Consider the following 19,057-nt stretch of genomic DNA (forward strand, 5'->3'; position numbering starts at 1 on the left):
ATGAATGGGGTTTGTATGTGTCCCATTTGCCTGGGCATGTAGATCAATGGCACTTGCCGCCGCCACCACCACCACAGAGGCTGCTTATGTGCGAGTTGTTGGTCTGTCCAGGATAAAAGAAGGGTTTTAAAAGAAGGGATTTTTTACAGTGCAACTGCTGTTCATTAACAATTTCGGTTTTAGAGGAGCAGCCAGTTAACAGCTTTACACAACCTCGGCAAAGATGGTGGGGAAGAGGAAAGTTACCTGCCATATAATGCACCATGGCCCTTCGGAATCCGATATTTCCATATGACTTAGACACTTTTCCCCCCAACACAGTAGAAATTGGTGGTATCATGGGAAATGAAAGAGGTAGTCTCATCTCCTTGTTCAGATGCTGAAGCTTATGGGACAGTAGCTAATGCAGCAATAAGGCTCAAAATGCTCAAAAGAAGTCTCCATCACAAGAGACCTAAACATTTGCCAACAATTAAATACCTTGTTCCTTACTATTAACATAATAACTTCCATCCATCTCCCTTTCAACAAAAAAAACCGTTTTATTTCGGCCATAACGTCACTTTGTGAACTTCTTTCACCTCGCGAAACGGAAAGGGACAACAGAGGAAAGGAAGTGCAGTCTGCAGATCGAATACTGAAGCAACGAAGCACAATACAAGTTGTATTGTCTTTTGTTGTTGTTTGAATACCATTATTCGACACAGTCATTAGGCACAAACACATAATTAATAAATTACCAAACAGTTAAACAATTAAAAATCATTATACACAAAATATCTTCTCAACAATACTTTAAAATGTTCCTATCCTAAAATCATTTCCCATCACAAAGATGGGACCAATTGCATCCACATCAATAGTCAAAAAGTGCAACACATTTGTAACACAGGTTGTTAAACAACTGCTGGACAATTAAAATAATCCAATATATGCTTCAAGGATGATATTAGGGCACGCCTCATTAACCAACCAAATAAATATTTTTGAGGATGAAGTATATCAGATCCGTATTTTCAGATATTTTACAACTCATTAGGCACAATAATCTTCACTACAATTCTTTAAAATATTTGTATCCTAACATCATTTCCCATCATGAAGATTAAACCAAATGCATCCACAAACGGTACAATACATTTGAAGCAGTGAGTGTTAAAACAATTATTAAAACAGTTAAAACAATCCAGTGTATTACTTCAAGGATGCTATTAGGGCACACCTCCTTAGCCATGCCAAGTGGATATATTTAGAAACGAAACATACTACATCCATGTTTTCAGTGGATTTACAGAGGCACAAGGCCTCCGGTGTCGTACAAATATTATGCAAGAGAAAGAGGGGTTTAAGGTACCTGATTCTTGGGCATTTCAATCCTTCACAGATAAACATACAATGTGTAGGTTTCTCGTCCTCGGCATCACAAAGCAAACAACTTGTTCCTGGAATTTTTCCCCAATGGCTGGTAAAACTCCTCGCTTCCAAACAACTGGTTCGAAATTCTATATAAAGTGTCTTTTAATAAAGCAACGTCCAGCAGAATCTTATATCTAGTGATCCAGGCCTGTCACTCCTTTACAGTCTTTTTGTTGGCTTTGATTGCCTGTGCTCCTACACCTGTTTATATACATATATAAATCCATACATACATAGATACATACTTGCATGTGTATGCCATTGCGCTAGCGGATGGCATAGTTAAGGTTTAAACTAATTGTCCAAGGAGTTTCAGGAAATTACTTTTCTTAATAACTTTTGAACCCTTGCATGAACGGCTTCATATTTTAATCAAATGTTGCGTGCATCGTGTTTTCAACAGATACGAACATGGGGTTTTCTCACAGGAAAACACCTTTTCAGCACCAATTGGCTGCTTCGATTTTCCAAATTTTTTGCCAGCACCAAGATTTCATCAGGAATCGGTGGACTTGCATTTCACAGTTCATACATTACGCAATTTAAAGTTGATGTGCCTTTTCAGGGGTTTTAAATTGCATTCAAGTACGAACTGTAAAACTGATATGCCCCTTGTACATTTTGAAACATGACATTAAAAGTCAAAACCGATTTCAATATATGTTTGCATATATATAGGAGGTATATAGAACTTGTGCCTTTTATGACTTTATACAAAACAATCACATGCCAGACACCTACGCACCATGCACTCATACGCCTTACACCACACAGTTCAATGACGCATACTCTGATGACGCACTCTCCGAAGACGCACACTTTCCTATGACACATTGTTATGACACAAACAAACCTACGACAAGCGGGACACACGAATCTTACCAAATACGCTCTTACAGAATGCACACTTAAATACACCTACACCACATTATGTTATGCAACATGGTGTTAGGCTACACACACACACACTTACGCTACATGTTCTTACGGATCTATGTGATCACTGCGCCGCCCGCAACTGCGACGCCGAAAATGCCAACGGCAGTTACGGTGCGGCGCAGTGATCATATGGATCATTGTGCCCGCTTCCCCATGCCTACATTACCCCTCCCAACCCCCCAACCCACTTACCTTTAGGGCGCCACACTTCTGCGTGTGCCGCCCGCACTCTGTGATCCCTGCGGTGTCAGCTCTTCCCACTAACGTGGGTTGGAGCTGACACTGCAGGGTGCTTTTTTTTTTGCTTTCTTTTTTACATGTCCCCCGCTTTCCGAAATGGTAAGCGGGGGACACCCCCGCATTCCAAGACCCCCATTACTGCGCCCAAGAAGACCAGGGGACACCCCGCTCTGCTTGGGCGCAGTAAATGTCACCCTTATTTTGTGCGCCTCCAAAGTCGCAGTGACTGTGGGGGCGCACAAATGAGGGCGACATTTTTGTATGATACCTGTTCTTACAACACACACTATTATGACAAACGCTCAGAATCAATGTACAATTTCTATACAAAATGAACGGGTAAATGTAGAAGATGGTTTTAGTTACTTACCTGTAAATATTGTTTTCCAGCATAGGTCTGGCATGGATTCACATGCTCAAGAATTCCCCGTCATCAAGCTGGGAATCCTCAGTAAAAGAAAAAACTGTTTCACTTTAAAACTGTATTTCTCCTCTAAACCAATCACTGTCCTCTGGGTCATACTGCCCCCATCCGATGACAGTCCTCTCCCTAACCCCCTCCTCTGGCAGCCATCTTCAGATTTGGTAAGCACCTAAAGTGGCAATATGATGAAGAAGAGCCGCAGAGGGGCCGGAGGGAGGGTTCGCATGTGAATCCATGCCAGACCCATGCTGGAGAACAATAGTTACAGGTATGTAACTTAAACCTTCTCCAGCATGGGGTCTGGCATGGATTCACATGCTCATGAATAACAAATACACAGCAGTACAACATTACACAACCACAGGAGGTGGCAAGGCTCAACAGAAGCAATTAACTCTTAACTCTGGAACAGGCTCACCTCAAGAGAACAGGTTGCGTAGCACTGCTTGGCCGACTCTGGACCCCTCCCTGGAATCCCGGTTGATGCAGTAGAACCTCGTGAAGGTGTGCATGGACTCCACATAGCAGCCCTGCAGATGTCTAGCAGGGGCACCCCAGACAGGAACGCCGTCGTCGCAGTGATCGCGCTGGTGGAGTGGGCTCTCTGACGGCCAGGCAGCGGTCGGTTCGCCAACCAATGAAAGTGCGTGATGCAGCCGGAGAGCCAACTTAAAATGTAAGCCTTGGACAAGGTCTTTCCATGGTTCAGAGGACCAAAGGTTACAGTTGTGAAGTCTTCCAAAAACTCTTTGTGCGTGTCACATAGAACTTCAATGCAGGAGCAACGTCCAGCGAGTGCAATGCCCTTTCCGCCAGCGACAAAGGTTTTGGGAAGAAAACCGGAAACACCAAAGGCTCGTTGAGGTGGAATATCGAGGGAACCCTCGGCATGAAAGAGGGGTGCGTACGCAGTACCACTCTTGATTCGAGGAAAGTCGGGTAAGGTTGCTTGCAGGATAGGGCATGGATCTCGCCTACCAATCTGACACAGGTGGTGGCCACCAGGAAAGCAGTCTTCCACGATAGAAACTTGAGTGGGGCCTGATGCATAGGCTCGAAGGGAGCCCCCATGAGTCTTGGCAGAACCCTTCACCGGTAGGAAAGATCGGAAAAGCCCTTTGACAAACTCCTTGACGAGTCTGTGGGACCAGAGCAAGGATCTTCCTGGGGATCTGGTGTAGTAGGAGATAGCCGCCAGAAGCACCTTGCCAAGGACAGCAAGTATGAAAGGATCTGTGGAGCTGTGACCCTCAGAGGGGTAATCTTTGGCGACCAGAACCACATAGCAAAATGTTTCCAGTTATGGCAGTAGCACTAAGGTCGATGATGCGCTGGCCTTGGCGATGACCTCCTGGCAGTCCGCTGGCAACTCTTAACCTCCAACCTCTAAGGCTGCAGGGGCTAAGCCTTCAGGTTCAGCGATCCTGGGTCGTGATGAACCTCTCAGGTGAGAAGATCCAGAACCACCAGCAACTTGACTGGAGGTGCCGCTGACAGGCTGAGAAGGTCCAGTTACCAAATTTGCTGCGGCCAGGCCGGGGCGATGAGTATCATCTTGCGTTACCACTGTCTGAGTGTGTTGATGACTCATAGCAGGAGAGGGAACAGGAACACGCGTGCAGGAACAACCCTTCCCATGGAAGGAGAACGCATCCCACAAGCTCCTCAGCTGGTGGAACCTGCTGGAGAACTTCTGGTATTTGGAGTTCACGTCGTCGCAAACAGATCGATCTGGTGTCTGCCACATTCAACGAACAGGTGGTCCACCTGATCCTTACAAAGCTCCCACTCGTGGCAAGAGCGGAGTTCCCTGCTGAGGGAGTCTGCAATGGTGTTCTTGACTCCCGTCAGGTGAAGAGGAACGAGGAACATCCTCTGTCTGACGGCCCAGTGCCACAAGTCCTGGGCTTCCTTGGAGAGCGCCGGGGATAGAGCGCCCCCCTGCCTCCTAAAGTAGAACACTGCGGTGGTGTTGTCCGTGAAGATCCTCACCACTTTGCCTTTCAGAGACGGTAGGAACAACTTGAGGGCTCAGAAAACCTCCCATAGCTCCAGGATATTGATATGCAGATCCTTCTCCTCCGGCAGCCACAGGCCTCTGGCGTGCAGACATCCAGTGTGCGCTCCCCATCCTTCCAGGGAGGCATTGGGGTGACCGTCTAATGGTATGGGGGATTTTGAAATCCCATGTCTTGGGAGATGTTGGAGCAGACCCCCACCACTCTATCGCCCGTCATAACTCCTTGCTGAGAGGGCTCTTGTCTGTGAAATTTGCGGACACATGTATCCAACGGCCATTCAGGAATTATTGCAGGGGTTGCATCTGCAACTCGCAGAGGCGGAGGAGGTAGATGCAGAACGACATCGTGCCCAGTAATTACTCGATGGGCCACGCCGTGGCCGTCTTCGCCGACAACAGTCACTGCACCTTTCCTTGAATGGCTGCTAGCCTCTCTTCCGAGGGAGACGGCAGGCAAGACACTGTGTTGAGTCTGGCGCCTAGAGGGCGTTCTGCAATGGTGTTAAGCAGGTCTTCGGATTGTTGACGGAGAATCCCAGATCTGCCAATAGTCGGACGGTCTCCTTTGTGTGCTCGTCGGCAAGCACGTCGGGGGCGCGCATCAGCCAGTTGTGTAGGTACGGGTATACATGTATGCCCTGCAGACATAGATGGGCCGCCACTGGTGCCAGGCACTTTGTGATTACTCTTGGTGAAGATTTGAAGCCGAATGGTAGGGCCTTGAATTGGTAGTGCTGGCCCTGCACCACGAAACGTAGACATTTCCCATGTTTCTTGTGAATGGGGATGTGGAAATATGCATCCTCCAGGTCCAACGTCGTCAAGAAGTCACCTTTTTCCAGTTGGCCGAGCATGTGCTGCAACGGGACCATCCTGAATGTCTGGGACTTTAAGTATTTGTTTAGACATCGCAGGTCCAGGATGGGCCTCCAGTCCCCCAGTCTTCTTTCTGACTAGAAAGTATCAGGAATAAACTCTGGAGCCCTGGAGTTGTTGGGGAACTAGCTTTATCACCCCTTTTTGCAGCATGGCTCGTACCTCTTCCAGAAGCTGAGGGATGTGCTGCTCCTGACAGGGAACCGGCAGAATAAGAGGACACCTGCGTTGGAACTCCAAGGTGTGCCCCTGGGCGAGAGCATCCAGCACCCATCCGTCGGTGGTGATCTTTCTCCATTCGCTGACGAATCTCGCCAGCCAGCCTCCCCCCGGGGTGCATGAGTGTGGGCCAGATGTCTTGGCCGGTTCAGGCTTGCTTGGGCACCGGCGTCCTGCCCTGCTGGCTATGGCAACGCTGTCCTCCGCTACCGTAGGCCTGGTAGCGGTAGTCTGTAGGCTTCTTGCGTTGAGGATCGGAAAGGCTGTCTGTACGATGTGGAGAACCCTTTCGATGACCTGCTCAATTTTCACCTGGAGGAGCGAAAAGACGACGAGCGGTGCTGCTGGAGAGTACAGAGGGAGCGAGCCATCACCGTATGCGCTTTGATGGCCTGGAGGGACCCGTCGATGGCCTTCCCAAACAGATTTTCCCCATTGGAGGGCATGTCCAGCACCTTCGATTGGACCTCCTGATGGAGGTTAGTGGCCTTTATCCATCCCTGCTGACGAAGGCAGACATTGTTCCCCATTTGCCAGAACCCTGTGTTGGCAATGTTCACCGCCACTATGATGCTGTGGGCCGTTGCCACTTCTCCTTCCTGGAAGAGGGCCAGGATGAGCCTCCAGTCCCCAGTCATCTTTCTAACTCGAAAGTATCTGGAATAAACTCCAGAGCCCTGGAGTCGTTGGGTAACTAGCTCTATCGCCCCTTTTCGTAGCATGGCTCGTACCTGTTCCAGAAGCTGAGGGATGTGCTGCTCCTGCCGGGGAACCAGCGGAATAAGAGGACACCTGCGTTGGAACGCCAAGGTGTGCTCCCGGGTTGAGAGCATCCAGCACCCATCTATCGGTGGTGATCTTTCTCCACTCGCTGACGAATCTCGCCAGACAGCTTCCCAACAGGGTGTATAAGTGTGGGCCCGACGGTTCAGGCTTGCTTGGGCGCCGGCATCCTGCCCTGCGGGTGACTCTGCTACTGTAGGTCTGGGAGCGGCCTATGCAGGCTTCTTGCGTTGAGGATCGGGAAGGCTGTCTGTGCGACATGGAGAACCCTTTCGATGAACTGCTCGATTTTCCCCTGGAGGAGTGAAAAGACAATGAACTGTGCTGCTGGAGAGTGCAGAAGGAGCAGGCCGTCACCGTCTCTGCTTGGATGGCCTAGAGGGACTCATCGACTGCCTTCCCAAACAGATTTTCACCATTGAAGGGCACGTCCAGCACCTTTGATTGGACCTCCTGACGGAAGTTAGTGGCCTTCATCCATCCCTGCCGACGAAGGCAGACATTGAACCCTGTGTCTGCAACGTCCACCGCCAATGTGATGCTGTGGTCGGAGGCCACTTCTCCTTCCTTGAAGAGGACGAGGGCCTCCATCTTCTTATCGTCGGGAAGGAACTGCAGGATCAGGCCTAGTTTGTACCACAACTCCCTGTCATACCTGGCTAGGAACGCCAGGTCGTTGGCCGTCTTCATTGTAAACGCGCCGGTGTAAATCACCTTCCTCCCCATGCTGTCCATCCTTTTTCCCGCGACTGTCCGCAGGGACCGAAGACAACGAGGATGGGTTAGGCGACTGTTTCCTCGTGCCCACCAACACCACCAGGTCCGGCGATGGTTGCGACTTCAGGCATTTTGGTGCAGAGTCCCGTGCCCTTTTCTTCTTTTCCAGCCTATACCGCTTGGCTGGAGCTGTGCAGGGGTTCTTCATTAAGGCTACGCCCTCTTCCCAAATATCGTCCAGAAAGGGCACCGCCATGATCATCTTCCTGTTGCCTTTCGCCTTTGATACAAGAAGCCCTCCTTCTTGGTTTCATCGGGCACCAGCTGGAACAGCTCAAAGGCCCTGGCAATCATGAGTCGAACAAACCCACCTCGTCTGGTGGGGAAACCCTATGTGGGGCATCCATATGTGGCCGACTCACCATCCGCTGCGACAATGTCTTCATCGTCATGGCCGTAACTGTTCCTGTACCCGTGCTTGGGTCTGCTGGGGAAGTTGGGTCCCGACGCAGCAGAGAAGGTTCATATGGGGGCGTCAGATGATGCTTCCTCTACTTCGGCGGAGGCTGACCGGGGACCAGGTTGACAACAGATACCGGTGCCAGAGGCATTCTCATCTGGATCGCTGACACCAAGGTGTGGAGGCGAGTCAACAGAATATCCAAGGATAATGTCCCTCGGCTGAAAAGGCAAAACAGGGAAGCTAGGCCCTGCGCTGTCATCCTCCTCGTCATCGTCCTCGTGGACCGTATGCGTGGACTCCTGATCCTCGTTGGCGGTGGACGAGACCTCCATGGCTTGTAAGATGACCTGGGAGGGCTGTTTCGGGGCCTTCACCCCCCCTTTTTTTTTCTCCCCAAGGCTTCTGAACCGGGAGCTGATCCGATATTTTCACCCCTTCTGGCGTACCTGCAGACTTTGCCAAAGTCTCTGCGGTGGTGTCACGCTGTGTGGGCAGAGGCACTTTCTGCACCGTGGGAGCCACACTCGTAGGATCAGCGTCCTAAACTGCCGTGGCAGTAGTAGCCGTTGACAAAGTCGCCAACGTGGTCTTTGGCTGTGCCGGTTGAACCTGCGTGGGCTGTGTGGCCACCTTCTCCTCTGTCTGCGGCTCCTCGGATTTTTCCCATAGTTTAGCCGGGGTAGATGACCTCCTCTTTGAAGAGGAGCTTGATGGTAGGCTGGCAATGGAGGCGGAAGGTGATGCTGATCGCACCCTATCCACTTTGGAACCTGCTTCCACGGCGAACCCAGTGGACTCGGACTTGCAGATCTTGGCCTTATCCTGGCCCCCCCCACCCCCCAAGGATGAGGCGCCCTCAAAGGAATTAGAAGACCGCTGCTCGGACCGGCTGGTCCTGGACGAGGCATGACCCTGCTCGGAGCACGGGTCAGAGGCCTTGGTGTTAAGCCATGCTGCCAACCTACTATTCCTGTCCTTCATTGTTTTCTTGGAGAAACCAAGGCATATCTCGCACTCTACCTCCCTATGGTCCGGGTGTAGGCAGTAGAGGCATTGTAGGTGCTTGTACTCCACAAAAACATTCCGTCGCCCGCATTTGGAGCAGAGCCTGAAGAGGGACCGTCCGCCTTTTCCTCCATCATGGTCGGAGGGCATGAAGTAGGCCCAAGATGGCCTTCTAGATTCTTCGATAGACCTTCGCCCTTGAGGGGCGCAGAATTTCATCGATAACGGAGCCCCACTGTTGGCAGATGAAGAAAAGAGCACACAGGCTCTTCGAAACACAAATTTAACTTTTCCCATTGAAAAACACAAAATAAACGTACAAATAGCTTGGAGAGTAACTCAATGACTCCCAACACTGAAGTGTGCGGTAAAAACCTGAAGATGGCTGCCAGAGGAGCGGCTTAGAGAAAGGAAATTCATTGGATGGGGGCAGTATTACCCAGAGGAAAGTGACTGGTTTAAAGGAGAACTACAGTTTTACAGTGAAAGAGAAACAGTTTTTTTTCTTTCACCGAGGATTCCCAGCCTGACGACAGGGAATTCTTGAGCATGTGAATCCATGCCAGAACCCATGCTGGAGAAGTACATTTCGTACATGCATACTACTACACATATGAAAGCTATTGCATACATATAGTAAATGTAAAGTGTATGGCTCATAAGCCATGCACTAATACTATCATATGGCAAACAGTCATACGTACATTCACTTATATGTGAGACAAGCATGGTATCAAGAGGTGACACAGACAACTAAGATGTAGTTTGAAAAACCTTTATTTTACTGGTTAAGATGGTGCAACGCCTAACTTGCCCTAGCTCTAAGGTTGGAATGCTCTCTACCGGAAAGTAAACGAAGGGAAGTCTACGTCTGTCAGTCCAAAACAAAATACTGTCTTTGTTCAAAGTACAAAATAGTTTGGCACTGAAGCTCTTCTATAGCTCACTTCCCCAAGTTCAAGACACTCAGGTTCACAAAGTTCCACAGGCTTCTCGGGATTCACCTATCACAAGTTCACATTACCTTAGTTCAAAAAGTTCCTTGGGCTTATCTGGTTTCCCTTTCCCAAACTCAAAGACCACTTTTCAATGGGTTTCCCAGGCTTTCCCTGCCCAAGTTCAAACTCCTTTGATTTCATAAAGTTTGTTTTTCAAACACCAATGTTCAACTTGTCAAGTTCCACTTTTTAAAACACAAGAGTTCAACTTGTTTCTGTAGGGGCACCCTTCCCCATAGTCAATAGAATACAAGAGTTCAACTTGTTAACTCAAATGTTCAACTGGTTTCCTTAAGGGTTCCCTTCCCCATATTCAGTGACGCCTCTTGGTGTATTCAATTTCAACTTGTCACACAGTTCACTTATTCACTTAATTTATAAATTGTTGTTTCTTCATATTTTCTTTACTGGGTTTCTGCGGCCCTCCTCGATCACTCTCCCGCCTGGTGCTCTCCCGCACGTTGACCACCCCAATGCTTAATTATTCTTTATAGTTCTTAGGGATTTTGCTCACATATCATCCCTTTGCAATGCTCCTCCTTTCTCTCAATACCGTTTTGCTCACACTTCACAGCAATACAAAGCTCCCCTTTTCTACAGGTCTTCCTTCTTGACACAGAGGCTGTTTACTTTAAAGTACATTTCACATGGAGACTTGCGAAAACGTCCCTTCCCTTCTTTGAAGGAACGCCACCACTCCAATACAATGTATACTTTAAAACTGGATAGAATAGAAGTTCTTCTAGCACTCACAATGAAAGTGACACAGGGTTTTTCAGCTTCTCACACTCACCGACTCCCCTTTGAAGACTTTCCTTTCTATTGTGTTTGCCACAAACTTTGCAAAATTCCTCTAAGGGTTCTTCCTCTACCCCTCAGGCACTCCAACTCTATCACAGTGCCCCAGGAGGGGGAGCCCTCCTCTTGTTGGGTGGAAGAATGGTCCCTCAGCTAGCCTCCTTCCTCTGCTTCGCCTCTGTCCCAAGGAGCTCCAGCTGCTAAGCCACACCTGCCAGGACCAACAGCCTTCCTAGTCCCCAGGCTATGGATGCTTTCCAGGCTACAGCACTGCACACAACGGCTCCCCTCACAGTCTTGCCTGCTTTCAGCTTCTCAACCATGTCTGCTTCTGTCACTCCCAGGAATGCTACTACTGTTGCTGCTTTCTCCCTCCTTTTTATACCCTCCTGAGTGTTTAACAGGCTGCAGGTGGGCATGCTTGATTTCAATTCCCTGCCCTTGGCTAGCCTTGTTATTGCGACATCTCCATTGAGTATGCTGGTATTCCTGTTAGCATTGTCTTTGTCCCAGTACCATAGTGGTGTTTCACATAGGAAGTATGTATTCCTCCTGACTCCCTCTTCTTCATCACAGTACTTGAGTGGTACTTTGGGAAATGAAGACTGTGCCTTAATAGGGTGGGGTGTAATGGAGTTGAGGGGGGTGAGTAGGTCACAGTCAGAGAAGGGGGGATACCATGTCTCAGTTCTTGAGGGGTACTTCTGATAGAAAGGTTGTATCGCTTTTAGTTTTCTCTTCCCCAGCTCAATGTTCGAGTGACGTTTAGGATGGTAAGGGGGTGACACATCAAATCCTCTCCTCCTCGTCTTCTCATTATAATGATAGTAAATATGTGTAGGTTCAGGTCCTTTCAATCTGGTATCCTCAGTAAATGAGGATAACAGGGATGGAAAGGATTGTGTTTCACAAAAGTCGACAAGAGTTAAGGGAGGGGAGGATAGGTCAGTGTCATAGTTAGAAAAATGATCTTGCCAACCTTTGTTTTTAGGTTTCGTTTCTTTACTTTCCTTCTATTTGGAGTGTTTGATGGAAAGTCATGGGGTAGGACAGGACATTAGTGACAATATCCTATGACCGTACAGGGGGGTAGAATAGATAGGGATCAGAAAAGGTGGGATACCATGCCTCCCCCTTGGGTATTCCCTCTGTGAGAAACCTGAAGGTGTCTCCCTGCCTTGTGCCCAGGGATCTGTCATCCACGTAGGATAATCCAAAACACTGCCCCCCCTTTTCTGACACGAACCCTTTTGCACAATACGAAAGACAATGGACTAACACCAGAGCCGTTTACCTGACATGTCCCAATACAAGGGTCAGACAAAGTCAGGCAATTTATCAGAATCACACACACCTGATGGCTCTTTCTCTTTCCCACAGGAAGAACAGCACACTACGAGCAAGGCAAACCACACGACGTGAGAGCTAATTAAGCACGGCCGTTCAAGAGAAGGAGAAAGATGGCGCAAGTCGAGAGGATACCAAGGGGAGAAGTGACCTTTCCTTTATCGACATGGACCCGTGAAGCCTCAAGAGAAGGAATTTGAAGACCGCAAAGCAATAGCCAGTGTATGTTGCAGCAGATGTCAACCCGAAGGCCCACTCGATACACACTCCGAGAAGGAGCTGGAGCTCCCTTCGCCATCTACAGGACCAATGACATGCCAGGAGGCACGACCGACATCAAGGTAGGCCCCCTGCCATACCCTGATGCAACGCTGATGGCCGCATTATAATATTGCCGCCTGTTCACTTTTACCTGCTAGCACTGATATTGCTAGCACAATTCACAGGCTTCCGTGCCACAGGCTCCGCTTCGCCCGATCTACAGCATGTTTGCATTTGTGAATTGTCCACCATTTGAAACCATGACCAAAAAGCGACTCCAAAATGGCCGCCCGCCATGCCTTCTCTTTCTTCCTGGTACTCCCCGTCTAAGATCAGCGGATGCAGCGCGGATTGGATGTCCACCTACTTTTATAGCCAATAGCGAGCCGGCAGGCTCAAGCCGGCCCACCATCCAAAGGCTACTCTTCCTGTTGTGAGCCTGTCTGGAGCCGTAGGAGCCTAGGGGCAAGATCACTGCACCCCCTCCACAGGGACTGACTGCACCTGCTGCCACACCTTGAGCTCTCTACACTCTTCCCGTTTGCCTCACCTCACTGCCAACTGCACCTGGCGGACCTCAACGTCAAAACAATGTAAGACTCTATAAATTACTGCCTCAAATAGCATGTGACCTGCCCCATGCATACATCTTGCTCCTGTGGGGTCTTAGACTAACACCCTGATTCTAACCTGTTTGCCAAAATCTTGTAGCACTGCTCATAGGCTCCTTGTTCTACTCATTGTGCAACTCACTTGTGACCTGCTTATCTCTACCTAGTAGATATCAGGAAATTGAAATTAGTCCTATAATTACTGCTCTCTAGTTTAAGCGCTAATGTGGTAGATCTATCTGTACAGACCGCCCGTATAGTCAAACCTATTGCCATAGCTGCTCTCACATGTATACTGTATCTCTGCATTTTGGTATCCTTGCCCAGGCTGGGAATCTCGAATTTAGACAGATTGTCTAGTTGCTCACACATGCCTGTATATTGCGTTTTTGCCCTGGCTGTGAATCTCGAATCTAGGCAGATTGCCTAGTTGCTCACACATGCCTGTATTTTGTGTTTTTGCCCTGGCTGTGAATCTCGAATCTAGGCAGATTGCCTAGTTGCTCACACATGCCTGTATATTGTGTTTTTGCCCTGGCTGTGAATCTCGAATCTAGGCAGATTGCCTAGTTGCTCACACATGCATGCATGCACATCATACTTATGCCTATGTTGTGATATCCGAACGTTGTCCAGTAACTACCAAATGCTATGCATTTTAATTACTGCCTATTCGTGCCTCGCAGATGTATGCCCCTACTAGTGTATGGCATCTGGACTGTATAGATTCTGCCACACTTGGTAAAATGCACCTAGCATATTAACGTGCCTGCCCTTAGTCATATAGTTATCCGACACCCAATAACTTAGACCACCTGAAATCTTAGTCTGCTTACACTAAGTGGCATCGATAGTCACCAGGAAAAGCTTTGCACTATGTCAAGTTTACTCAGCATCTATACTATAATTGTCATGGCCATGCTTCATGCCCCTAATACTCAGAAGTGCCATACTGAAGCTCCCCTATGCAAGTCAATTCTCGCGCATCCTCTCCTACCCACCACTCCCAAGGTACTCAACTACTATGGCCATACCAGCCCTTTGCACCAGGCCATACCAGCCTATAACTCCCAGCCCACCCCAACTTACGAGAGAAACCTCAAATTACGCGCCAGACTCAATAAACTTCATGAACCACTTAGAAGATCCCTTCCTGCTATAAAGCGTACAATGAAAGGCCAACATACCAGGATATGTATTGGTCCCAATCCCTCCCTTTCTTCACCAGTGAACATAAATACCCAAACCCTCAAGCTCAAGACAAATATCAACTCATCAAATTCTGCCATAACTAAAATGGACCATGAAGGACATTCCCTCAAGGGAGCACTCCTTAATGTAAGATCCCTCGTGGCACATGCCATCGACCTAGCTGACCTAATTATAGAAGCCAATCTAGACTTTATTGCTTTAACCGAGACCTGGTTACACAGTGCGGCAGGTCCTTCACTCATGCTGGCCATTCCCGATGGTTACACCATATCTAGGCAGGACTGAGAAGGCTCCCGTGGAGGGGGAATCGCCATTATATCCAAAATAAACCTATCATTACGGCTGGCCCCTGCCACAATCATGCATTCCTGTGAAACTCTCACTGCGAAAATCCCCATAAACAATACCCAAACTCTATCTATTTACCTAATCTACAGACCGCCGGGTCCACTTGGAACCTTCGAGGAGGATCTGCACAGCTTTCTGTCCAACAACACCAAAACTACCTCCCAATTGCTGATACTAGGGGACTTTAACCTTGGCTTCAACGACCAAGCAGATGCTCATGCATCAACTATTGCCAATACCCTCACCACCTTAGGACTAACCCAAAAAGTTAACACCCCAACCCATGTGAAGGGCAGATACTTGACTGGATCGCTGACTCCAACTGCTCAGCCATAGTCTCCTCTATTACGCCCCTATCTTGGACCGACCATGCCCTGGTGTCCTTTAATCTACTAACCACTAAAGCACCCATTCCAGTCCCACAGGTGGCTCCACCCTGCCCCACGAGAAATAAAAAGAATATTACAGTGGACAATATTATTCCCCTGATCCTTCCAACCTTAAATGCACTGCCAGACAACCTCGACCCTAGCGCATTGGTCATCGAATACAACAATATCATGCGTACCACTATGGACAAAGTCGCCCCACTCAAAATCAGAACAAGTAAACCCAAGGCACATTTAAACAAGTGGTTCACGCCAGAACTTAAGGCCCTGCGCCTAACCAAAAGAAAATGCGAAGCAGACAGGAAACTATGCCCAACCGAGGAGAACAAAGTTAATTTAACTAACATCTCCCGGCACTACAAAAATTAAATCTACCTAGCAAAGCGTAACTCTTACAATGTTCGCATTGCCAACTCTAACTCAAGCATGAAGGAACTCTTCTCCATCCTGAAAGAACTTGAGTCTAACATTGCCAAACCAGATACCTGTATTAAGGACCAGACCTGGTGTACAGATATTCAAACCGCCCTAGCAAATAAAATTACCACGCTGCAAAACAAAATCCAACTAAAAAAAGAATCCTTATAAGCCGTCATTCAACGACACCACCAACGACCCTACCAACAAATTCTCCTTCACTAAAACGACCACCTTAGAGGTAGAGAAAACCATCCTCTCCCTTAAATCTTCGAATTGCAAAGGTGACATCTGCCCAGCACAACTAATAAAAGACGCTGCCAGAGACCTTTCACCGTTCATATCCAAACTGATAAACGCTTCCTTCGCCACAGGTAACATCCCGGCTAACCTAAAACAATCATGGGTGCTTCTGCTTCTCAAGAAGCAGACTCTAGACCCCCTTATCCCCACCAACTACCGGCCCATTACTACGGTACCTTTCTTACTGTAAATACTAGACAAGGTTGCCTATACAAAAATTCAAAGGCATCTTGAATTACATAAGCTATTGGGAGCTAGACAATCTGGCTTCCGTCCACTCCACGGAACTGAAACAGCCCTCATTCATTTAAAGACCCAAATAGACGAACTGAGAGATCAAGGTAAGACAGCACTCCTCCTTCTACTTGATCTCTCAGCTGCTTTCGATTTGGTGGACCACAAGGTCCTTTGCAAACACTTGGACACTGCTGCACACTTCTCCACCCATTCCACTAAATGGATTGAATCCTTTTTGAGCGAGAGAACAATAAGAGGCTTCTCCCCTTCGGCAGCAGCCAACCCTTCACCAATCACGTGCGAAGTCCCTCAAGGCTCTTGTGTCTCACCGACCTAATACAACATATTCACTAAACCCCTCTTCGATGATCTAGACCTTCTAGGTATCACCTACACTAATTATGCAGATGATACACAGATTCTCCTCCCGCTTTCTGGGGATCATAGCAAGGACAGGGAGTTGGTGAATAGGGTGTACCTCATAATTCAGGCATGGATGGCATCCCATGGCCTCTGCCTGAATGATGATAAGACCGAGCTGATTATCCTGGGCACGAAGGCCAATATCAACATGTTAGGCAAGGACTACGCCATGTTTAACATAGATGGCAATAGCATAAAGGTTTAGAGAGAAGTAAAAACACTAGGTTTCTATCTGAACTCCACCATGTCTTTCACCAAACAAGTTAACTCCTTAGCTTCCACTACAGCTTATACCTGTAAATTAATAAGAGCAGGTAAACCCTTCTTATCTAATGATCGCTGCTAACAAAACTATCACCAAAAGGCTACAAATCTTACAAAATAATGCCCTCAGAGCTGCTCTAGGCATAAATAAAAGGGAACATATCTCCTCTATCAGACACCAATACAAATGGCTCTCCACCGACAATAAAATTAATCTAAAAATGGCCTCCTTGACGCACAAAAACCTCAATAACGCTGCTCCTAGTTACCTGATGGACAAAATAAAAAGAAAAATCTTCAGTAGGTCTACAAGAACTCCTAACTCCAACTGTTTGGTAATTCCTAGATTCAAACTTGCTAAAATTGGTGGCACCAGTTTCCCTGTGCTAGCCGCTAAATGGTGGAATGCCTTGCCACATAACTTGAGAACAGACCAACCTTTCTTACACTTCAGAATGAATCTGATCAAACACCTCAATGACAAAAACATGTAAGGTACTGATAGACACTGGTGTTATGATACTTTATCTGAATGTATATATGTACTATTAGAGATATATCACAATTGTAAATATTTATGGTAACATTGCATATAACTGACCGCCTCGCTTGATCAGATATGCTCCCTGCTAAGTCTGTACATACCTTTCCCTTATCACTGTAAATTATGTAACACTGTAACTATGTAACATTGTAATTCTTTGTAACACTGTAATTTTTGAAACACTGTAAGCTTTGCATATTCTCCTCACTGCGCCCGGTTACCCTTGGGTTTGGTGCGCATTACAAATAAATAAACAAACAGTGCCTGGGTGCCTCCTCAGCTGACAGCCAAGTCGAGGAGAGATGCATGGCCCAATGGTACCGGCCGTGACTCTACAGACAAGAAAACAAAGCAGTTCATCACAGCTGGTGAGTTGAGGGGAGAGCCGATAAAGAAACCAAACTGTGTTGAACAAAAGTAGCCTGTAGCTAATTAAACTTTGAAAGAACAAAGAACTATTGATATAAGGAAAAGGGAAAGCCAGCATAACAGAACCAAACACCATGTGGGTGTTCACTTGAGAAACGCTAGGCGATTATCCTGCTTTTGAACTACAGTAACCAGAAGGCCATAGGAAAAGGCAGAAGGGGGTCAAAGTGGTCATACAGGGGTCTTGTCAAATCCTCTGTACAGTCGAAAGTCTTTGACCAGCAGATGAATGGGAAACTAAGGGAAACTAATACTGCATGGCATGAAAAGTACATGAACATTGTGTTGGCAAGAGTGAAACCGGCGGAAGGATGCTAACAAGAGGGGATGAAATCTGAAGTACCATGAACATTGTGTTGACAAGAGTGAACCTGAAGGACGGAAGCTGGCAACTGAAATGGGGTCCGTACCCAAAGGAGGGCAATCCAGAGGTGGAAAGTCATCACCCTAACTACCGTATGAAACAACTGTTTAATTGAGTTGAGTATGACTGAGGGGTCTACACCCGGATGAGGGGGATCCAGAGGTGGAGCCGTCACCCAAAGCCATACTAGGAACAGAACTTTCGTATTTGTTTGTTGAAACTATAAGGCCCTTGAAGGCAAGAGACTTTTAAAGAAAAGAGACTTTCACCATCGAAGAACTTGATAGCTGGAGCGGAACTGTCGTCTCGTGCTGGGAAAGCTCAAGTTTGTGCTGTGCTCAGGAGACCCACCTTGTCCCGTGCTGAAAACGTGGGGGAAGGGAGACCCCTGGCAATCACATCCTGACTTATTAATTGTGACACTTCTTTCATTATTGAAAACCCTATCCCACACTTTGTATAATTAGTTGGAAGGATTTGGCAAGTTTTTTTTAGTATAGGCCTTTTTACTTTGACAAGACACCACGAGGACAGCCTCATTTTTCATTTGATGGTCGACCCTGGCTCCCACCTTACTGTTGCCACCATGAGTTCCTTATACCTCCCCAATCCCTAAGGACTCTCTCCCCAGGTGATCCACCCTCGCTAGTCCACCCCTAGGGTTGTGTTAAGGATTTCAATCAGGCACACACCCAGGTCTCGTCTAGCATGTAGTAGGCAATGAAACCCTTATTTGTTTGTGTCTATAAGTTCAATATTCTGAATGATATACCACTCATATCACACCCTTCTCAAAATACCCCCCCAGGTCACACTGAACCAGGAATCAGGCTAGTTTATAAAGGTAAATATTTATTTAATATTCAAATCACACATAAGTTTAATATATTAATATATGTTGTGATCAAGCAGTGAGTTGAGCCGCGAAGCGCATTAACGTTCCCAATGCGCACCTTTATCATGCTCTTTGGAAGTGCCACATTTTGATGGCCTTTTAATCTTTGTGCCAT

At 47.5% G+C, this 19,057-nt stretch overlaps 1 protein-coding gene across 3 annotated transcripts in view; it reads right to left on the minus strand.

The window, feature by feature from the left end:
* Positions 1 to 19,057, minus strand: part of RARS2 (arginyl-tRNA synthetase 2, mitochondrial) — an 816,998-nt gene that overhangs the window by 333,860 nt on the left and 464,081 nt on the right. The gene's annotated exons all lie outside the window — the stretch shown is intronic.

The sequence above is a fragment of the Ambystoma mexicanum genome, chromosome 4p, assembly GCF_040938575.1.
Source record: "Ambystoma mexicanum isolate Mex_15411 chromosome 4p, UKY_AmexF1_1, whole genome shotgun sequence".
Lineage (NCBI taxonomy): Eukaryota > Metazoa > Chordata > Amphibia > Caudata > Ambystomatidae > Ambystoma > Ambystoma mexicanum.